Here is a 9,320-nt window from a genome sequence, read left to right on the forward strand (position 1 = left end):
GACCGGAATCAAGCATCCAAGGACCGGTTTCTGGCTATCAGCCATCTTCAGCCTGGATAGCTTGACTCCAGTGGTGTGGAGAGCCTGGGACTCACGTCTGAGCATACCCAGCCCACTCGGGGTGAAAATTGCAAAAAACACAGTTGATGGACAGAATGTAGAACAATGTCATACATTCACCCCAGTACAAGGATCTGGGCCTAATTCCATCGTTTTTTTGCACTCCACACCACCCTGGGTTAGACACTGGCTGTATGCAAATCAGCTCTGACCCTGTGCCTCATGGGAACAGTCCAGTCCGAACTACCAAGCCATGTCTTTCCCAGACCGGAATCAAGCATCCAAGGACCGGTTTCTGGCTATCAGCCATCTTCAGCCTGGATAGCTTGACTCCAGTGGTGTGGAGAGCCTGGGACTCACGTCTGAGCATACCCAGCCCACTCGGGGTGAAAATTGCAAAAAACACAGTTGATGGACAGAATGTAGAACAATGTCATACATTCACCCCAGTACAAGGATCTGGGCCTAAATCCATCGTTTTTTTGCACTCCACACCACCCTGGGTTAGACACTGGCTGTATGCAAATCAGCTCTGACCCTGTGCCTCATGGGAACAGTCCAGTCCGAACTACCAAGCCAAGTCTTTCCCAGACCGGAATCAAGCATCCAAGGACCGGTTTCTGGCTATCAGCCATGATAGCTTGACTCCAGTGGTGTGGAGAGCCTGGGACTCACGTCTGAGCATACCCAGCCCACTCGGGGTGAAAATTGCAAAAAACACAGTTGATGGACAGAATGTAGAACAATGTCATACATTCACCCCAGTACAAGGATCTGGGCCTAAATCCATCGTTTTTTTTTGCACTCCACACCACCCTGGGTTAGACACTGGCTGTATGCAAATCAGCTCTGACCCTGTGCCTCATGGGAACAGTCCAGTCCGAACTACCAAGCCATGTCTTTCCCAGACCGGAATCAAGCATCCAAGGACCGGTTTCTGGCTATCAGCCATCTTCAGCCTGGATAGCTTGACTCCAGTGGTGTGGAGAGCCTGGGACTCACGTCTGAGCATACCCAGCCCACTCGGGGTGAAAATTGCAAAAAACACAGTTGATGGACAGAATGTAGAACAATGTCATACATTCACCCCAGTACAAGGATCTGGGCCTAAATCCATCGTTTTTTTGCACTCCACACCACCCTGGGTTAGACACTGGCTGTATGCAAATCAGCTCTGACCCTGTGCCTTATGGGAACAGTCCAGTCCGAACTACCAAGCCATGTCTTTCCCAGACCGGAATCAAGCATCCAAGGACCGGTTTCTGGCTATCAGCCATCTTCAGCCTGGATAGCTTGACTCCAGTGGTGTGGAGAGCCTGGGACTCACGTCTGAGCATACCCAGCCCACTCGGGGTGAAAATTGCAAAAAACACAGTTGATGGACAGAATGTAGAACAATGTCATACATTCACCCCAGTACAAGGATCTGGGCCTAAATCCATCGTTTTTTTGCACTCCACACCACCCTGGGTTAGACACTGGCTGTATGCAAATCAGCTCTGACCCTGTGCCTCATGGGAACAGTCCAGTCCGAACTACCAAGCCATGTCTTTCCCAGACCGGAATCAAGCATCCAAGGACCGGTTTCTGGCTATCAGCCATCTTCAGCCTGGATAGCTTGACTCCAGTGGTGTGGAGAGCCTGGGACTCACGTCTGAGCATACCCAGCCCACTCGGGGTGAAAAGTGCAAAAAACACAGTTGATGGACAGAATGTAGAACAATGTCATACATTCACCCCAGTACAAGGATCTGGGCCTAATTCCATCGTTTTTTTGCACTCCACACCACCCTGGGTTAGACACTGGCTGTATGCAAATCAGCTCTGACCCTGTGCCTCATGGGAACAGTCCAGTCCGAACTACCAAGCCATGTCTTTCCCAGACCGGAATCAAGCATCCAAGGACCGGTTTCTGGCTATCAGCCATCTTCAGCCTGGATAGCTTGACTCCAGTGGTGTGGAGAGCCTGGGACTCACGTCTGAGCATACCCAGCCCACTCGGGGTGAAAATTGCAAAAAACACAGTTGATGGACAGAATGTAGAACAATGTCATACATTCACCCCAGTACAAGGACCTGGGCCTAAATCCATCGTTTTTTTTGCACTCCACACCACCCTGGGTTAGACACTGGCTGTATGCAAATCAGCTCTGACCCTGTGCCTCATGGGAACAGTCCAGTCCGAACTACCAAGCCATGTCTTTCCCAGACCGGAATCAAGCATCCAAGGACCGGTTTCTGGCTATCAGCCATCTTCAGCCCGGATAGCTTGACTCCAGTGGTGTGGAGAGCCTGGGACTCACGTCTGAGCATACCCAGCCCACTCGGGGTGAAAATTGCAAAAAACACAGTTGATGGACAGAATGTAGAACAATGTCATACATTCACCCCAGTACAAGGATCTGGGCCTAAATCCATCGTTTTTTTGCACTCCACACCACCCTGGGTTAGACACTGGCTGTATGCAAATCAGCTCTGACCCTGTGCCTCATGGGAACAGTCCAGTCCGAACTACCAAGCCATGTCTTTCCCAGACCGGAATCAAGCATCCAAGGACCGGTTTCTGGCTATCAGCCATCTTCAGCCTGGATAGCTTGACTCCAGTGGTGTGGAGAGCCTGCGACTCACGTCTGAGCATACCCAGCCCACTCGGGGTGAAAATTGCAAAAAACACAGTTGATGGACAGAATGTAGAACAATGTCATACATTCACCCCAGTACAAGGATCTGGGCCTAAATCCATCGTTTTTTTGCACTCCACACCACCCTGGGTTAGACACTGGCTGTATGCAAATCAGCTCTGACCCTGTGCCTCATGGGAACAGTCCAGTCCGAACTACCAACCCATGTCTTTCCCAGACCGGAATCAAGCATCCAAGGACCGGTTTCTGGCTATCAGCCATCTTCAGCCTGGATAGCTTGACTCCAGTGGTGTGGAGAGCCTGGGACTCACGTCTGAGCATACCCAGCCCACTCGGGGTGAAAATTGCAAAAAACACAGTTGATGGACAGAATGTAGAACAATGTCATACATTCACCCCAGTACAAGGATCTGGGCCTAAATCCATCGTTTTTTTTGCACTCCACACCACCCTGGGTTAGACACTGGCTGTATGCAAATCAGCTCTGACCCTGTGCCTCATGGGAACAGTCCAGTCCGAACTACCAAGCCATGTCTTTCCCAGACCGGAATCAAGCATCCAAGGACCGGTTTCTGGCTATCAGCCATCTTCAGCCTGGATAGCTTGACTCCAGTGGTGTGGAGAGCCTGGGACTCACGTCTGAGCATACCCAGCCCACTCGGGGTGAAAATTGCAAAAAACACAGTTGATGGACAGAATGTAGAACAATGTCATACATTCACCCCAGTACAAGGATCTGGGCCTAAATCCATCGTTTTTTTGCACTCCACACCACCCTGGGTTAGACACTGGCTGTATGCAAATCAGCTCTGACCCTGTGCCTCATGGGAACAGTCCAGTCCGAACTACCAAGCCATGTCTTTCCCAGACCGGAATCAAGCATCCAAGGACCGGTTTCTGGCTATCAGCCATCTTCAGCCCGGATAGCTTGACTCCAGTGGTGTGGAGAGCCTGGGACTCACGTCTGAGCATACCCAGCCCACTCGGGGTGAAAATTGCAAAAAACACAGTTGATGGACAGAATGTAGAACAATGTCATACATTCACCCCAGTACAAGGATCTGGGCCTAAATCCATCGTTTTTTTGCACTCCACACCACCCTGGGTTAGACACTGGCTGTATGCAAATCAGCTCTGACCCTGTGCCTCATGGGAACAGTCCAGTCCGAACTACCAAGCCATGTCTTTCCCAGACCGGAATCAAGCATCCAAGGACCGGTTTCTGGCTATCAGCCATCTTCATCCTGGATAGCTTGACTCCAGTGGTGTGGAGAGCCTGGGACTCACGTCTGAGCATACCCAGCCCACTCGGGGTGAAAATTGCAAAAAACACAGTTGATGGACAGAATGTAGAACAATGTCATACATTCACCCCAGTACAAGGATCTGGGCCTAATTCCATCGTTTTTTTGCACTCCACACCACCCTGGGTTAGACACTGGCTGTATGCAAATCAGCTCTGACCCTGTGCCTCATGGGAACAGTCCAGTCCGAACTACCAAGCCATGTCTTTCCCAGACCGGAATCAAGCATCCAAGGACCGGTTTCTGGCTATCAGCCATCTTCAGCCCGGATAGCTTGACTCCAGTGGTGTGGAGAGCCTGGGACTCACGTCTGAGCATACCCAGCCCACTCGGGGTGAAAATTGCAAAAAACACAGTTGATGGACAGAATGTAGAACAATGTCATACATTCACCCCAGTACAAGGATCTGGGCCTAAATCCATCGTTTTTTTGCACTCCACACCACCCTGGGTTAGACACTGGCTGTATGCAAATCAGCTCTGACCCTGTGCCTCATGGGAACAGTCCAGTCCGAACTACCAAGCCATGTCTTTCCCAGACCGGAATCAAGCATCCAAGGACCGGTTTCTGGCTATCAGCCATCTTCATCCTGGATAGCTTGACTCCAGTGGTGTGGAGAGCCTGGGACTCACGTCTGAGCATACCCAGCCCACTCGGGGTGAAAATTGCAAAAAACACAGTTGATGGACCGAATGTAGAACAATGTCACACATTCACCCCAGTACAAGGATCTGGGCCTAAATCCATCGTTTTTTTGCACTCCACACCACCCTGGGTTAGACACTGGCTGTATGCAAATCAGCTCTGACCCTGTGCCTCATGGGAACAGTCCAGTCCGAACTACCAAGCCATGTCTTTCCCAGACCGGAATCAAGCATCCAAGGACCGGTTTCTGGCTATCAGCCATCTTCAGCCTGGATAGCTTGACTCCAGTGGTGTGGAGAGCCTGGGACTCACGTCTGAGCATACCCAGCCCACTCGGGGTGAAAATTGCAAAAAACACAGTTGATGGACAGAATGTAGAACAATGTCATACATTCACCCCAGTACAAGGATCTGGGCCTAAATCCATCGTTTTTTTGCACTCCACACCACCCTGGGTTAGACACTGGCTGTATGCAAATCAGCTCTGACCCTGTGCCTCATGGTAACAGTCCAGTCCGAACTACCAAGCCAAGTCTTTCCCAGACCGGAATCAAGCATCCAAGGACCGGTTTCTGGCTATCAGCCATGATAGCTTGACTCCAGTGGTGTGGAGAGCCTGGGACTCACGTCTGAGCATACCCAGCCCACTCGGGGTGAAAATTGCAAAAAACACAGTTGATGGACAGAATGTAGAACAATGTCATACATTCACCCCAGTACAAGGATCTGGGCCTAATTCCATCGTTTTTTTGCACTCCACACCACCCTGGGTTAGACACTGGCTGTATGCAAATCAGCTCTGACCCTGTGCCTCATGGGAACAGTCTAGTCCGAACTACAAAGCCTTGTCTTTCCCAGACCGGAATCAAGCATCCAAGGACCGGTTTCTGACTATCAGCCATCTTCAGCCTGGATAGCTTGACTCCAGTGGTGTGGAGAGCCTGGGACTCACGTCTGAGCATACCCAGCCCACTCGGGGTGAAAATTGCAAAAAACACAGTTGATGGACAGAATGTAGAACAATGTCATACATTCACCCCAGTACAAGGATCTGGGCCTAAATCCATCGTTTTTTTGCACTCCACACCACCCTGGGTTAGACACTGGCTATATGCAAATCAGCTCTGACCCTGTGCCTCATGGGAACAGTCCAGTCCGAACTACCAACCCATGTCTTTCCCAGACCGGAATCAAGCATCCAAGGACCGGTTTCTGGCTATCAGCCATCTTCAGCCTGGATAGCTTGACTCCAGTGGTGTGGAGAGCCTGGGACTCACGTCTGAGCATACCCAGCCCACTCGGGGTGAAAATTGCAAAAAACACAGTTGATGGACAGAATGTAGAACAATGTCATACATTCACCCCAGTACAAGGATCTGGGCCTAAATCCATCGTTTTTTTGCACTCCACACCACCCTGGGTTAGACACTGGCTGTATGCAAATCAGCTCTGACCCTGTGCCTCATGGGAACAGTCCAGTCCGAACTACCAAGCCATGTCTTTCCCAGACCGGAATCAAGCATCCAAGGACCGGTTTCTGGCTATCAGCCATCTTCAGCCTGGATAGCTTGACTCCAGTGGTGTGGAGAGCCTGGGACTCACGTCTGAGCATACCCAGCCCACTCGGGGTGAAAATTGCAAAAAACACAGTTGATGGACAGAATGTAGAACAATGTCATACATTCACCCCAGTACAAGGATCTGGGCCTAATTCCATCGTTTTTTTGCACTCCACACCACCCTGGGTTAGACACTGGCTGTATGCAAATCAGCTCTGACCCTGTGCCTCATGGGAACAGTCCAGTCCGAACTACCAAGCCATGTCTTTCCCAGACCGGAATCAAGCATCCAAGGACCGGTTTCTGGCTATCAGCCATCTTCAGCCTGGATAGCTTGACTCCAGTGGTGTGGAGAGCCTGGGACTCACGTCTGAGCATACCCAGCCCACTCGGGGTGAAAATTGCAAAAAACACAGTTGATGGACAGAATGTAGAACAATGTCATACATTCACCCCAGTACAAGGATCTGGGCCTAAATCCATCGTTTTTTTGCACTCCACACCACCCTGGGTTAGACACTGGCTGTATGCAAATCAGCTCTGACCCTGTGCCTCATGGGAACAGTCCAGTCCGAACTACCAAGCCAAGTCTTTCCCAGACCGGAATCAAGCATCCAAGGACCGGTTTCTGGCTATCAGCCATGATAGCTTGACTCCAGTGGTGTGGAGAGCCTGGGACTCACGTCTGAGCATACCCAGCCCACTCGGGGTGAAAATTGCAAAAAACACAGTTGATGGACAGAATGTAGAACAATGTCATACATTCACCCCAGTACAAGGATCTGGGCCTAAATCCATCGTTTTTTTGCACTCCACACCACCCTGGGTTAGACACTGGCTGTATGCAAATCAGCTCTGACCCTGTGCCTCATGGGAACAGTCCAGTCCGAACTACCAAGCCATGTCTTTCCCAGACCGGAATCAAGCATCCAAGGACCGGTTTCTGGCTATCAGCCATCTTCAGCCTGGATAGCTTGACTCCAGTGGTGTGGAGAGCCTGGGACTCACGTCTGAGCATACCCAGCCCACTCGGGGTGAAAATTGCAAAAAACACAGTTGATGGACAGAATGTAGAACAATGTCATACATTCACCCCAGTACAAGGATCTGGGCCTAAATCCATCGTTTTTTTGCACTCCACACCACCCTGGGTTAGACACTGGCTGTATGCAAATCAGCTCTGACCCTGTGCCTTATGGGAACAGTCCAGTCCGAACTACCAAGCCATGTCTTTCCCAGACCGGAATCAAGCATCCAAGGACCGGTTTCTGGCTATCAGCCATCTTCAGCCTGGATAGCTTGACTCCAGTGGTGTGGAGAGCCTGGGACTCACGTCTGAGCATACCCAGCCCACTCGGGGTGAAAATTGCAAAAAACACAGTTGATGGACAGAATGTAGAACAATGTCATACATTCACCCCAGTACAAGGATCTGGGCCTAAATCCATCGTTTTTTTGCACTCCACACCACCCTGGGTTAGACACTGGCTGTATGCAAATCAGCTCTGACCCTGTGCCTCATGGGAACAGTCCAGTCCGAACTACCAAGCCATGTCTTTCCCAGACCGGAATCAAGCATCCAAGGACCGGTTTCTGGCTATCAGCCATCTTCAGCCTGGATAGCTTGACTCCAGTGGTGTGGAGAGCCTGGGACTCACGTCTGAGCATACCCAGCCCACTCGGGGTGAAAAGTGCAAAAAACACAGTTGATGGACAGAATGTAGAACAATGTCATACATTCACCCCAGTACAAGGATCTGGGCCTAATTCCATCGTTTTTTTGCACTCCACACCACCCTGGGTTAGACACTGGCTGTATGCAAATCAGCTCTGACCCTGTGCCTCATGGGAACAGTCCAGTCCGAACTACCAAGCCATGTCTTTCCCAGACCGGAATCAAGCATCCAAGGACCGGTTTCTGGCTATCAGCCATCTTCAGCCTGGATAGCTTGACTCCAGTGGTGTGGAGAGCCTGGGACTCACGTCTGAGCATACCCAGCCCACTCGGGGTGAAAATTGCAAAAAACACAGTTGATGGACAGAATGTAGAACAATGTCATACATTCACCCCAGTACAAGGATCTGGGCCTAAATCCATCGTTTTTTTTGCACTCCACACCACCCTGGGTTAGACACTGGCTGTATGCAAATCAGCTCTGACCCTGTGCCTCATGGGAACAGTCCAGTCCGAACTACCAAGCCATGTCTTTCCCAGACCGGAATCAAGCATCCAAGGACCGGTTTCTGGCTATCAGCCATCTTCAGCCCGGATAGCTTGACTCCAGTGGTGTGGAGAGCCTGGGACTCACGTCTGAGCATACCCAGCCCACTCGGGGTGAAAATTGCAAAAAACACAGTTGATGGACAGAATGTAGAACAATGTCATACATTCACCCCAGTACAAGGATCTGGGCCTAAATCCATCGTTTTTTTGCACTCCACACCACCCTGGGTTAGACACTGGCTGTATGCAAATCAGCTCTGACCCTGTGCCTCATGGGAACAGTCCAGTCCGAACTACCAAGCCATGTCTTTCCCAGACCGGAATCAAGCATCCAAGGACCGGTTTCTGGCTATCAGCCATCTTCAGCCTGGATAGCTTGACTCCAGTGGTGTGGAGAGCCTGCGACTCACGTCTGAGCATACCCAGCCCACTCGGGGTGAAAATTGCAAAAAACACAGTTGATGGACAGAATGTAGAACAATGTCATACATTCACCCCAGTACAAGGATCTGGGCCTAAATCCATCGTTTTTTTGCACTCCACACCACCCTGGGTTAGACACTGGCTGTATGCAAATCAGCTCTGACCCTGTGCCTCATGGGAACAGTCCAGTCCGAACTACCAACCCATGTCTTTCCCAGACCGGAATCAAGCATCCAAGGACCGGTTTCTGGCTATCAGCCATCTTCAGCCTGGATAGCTTGACTCCAGTGGTGTGGAGAGCCTGGGACTCACGTCTGAGCATACCCAGCCCACTCGGGGTGAAAATTGCAAAAAACACAGTTGATGGACAGAATGTAGAACAATGTCATACATTCACCCCAGTACAAGGATCTGGGCCTAAATCCATCGTTTTTTTTGCACTCCACACCACCCTGGGTTAGA

The sequence above is a fragment of the Lissotriton helveticus genome, chromosome 8 (assembly GCF_964261635.1).
Source record: "Lissotriton helveticus chromosome 8, aLisHel1.1, whole genome shotgun sequence".
Classification (NCBI taxonomy): Eukaryota; Metazoa; Chordata; class Amphibia; order Caudata; family Salamandridae; genus Lissotriton; species Lissotriton helveticus.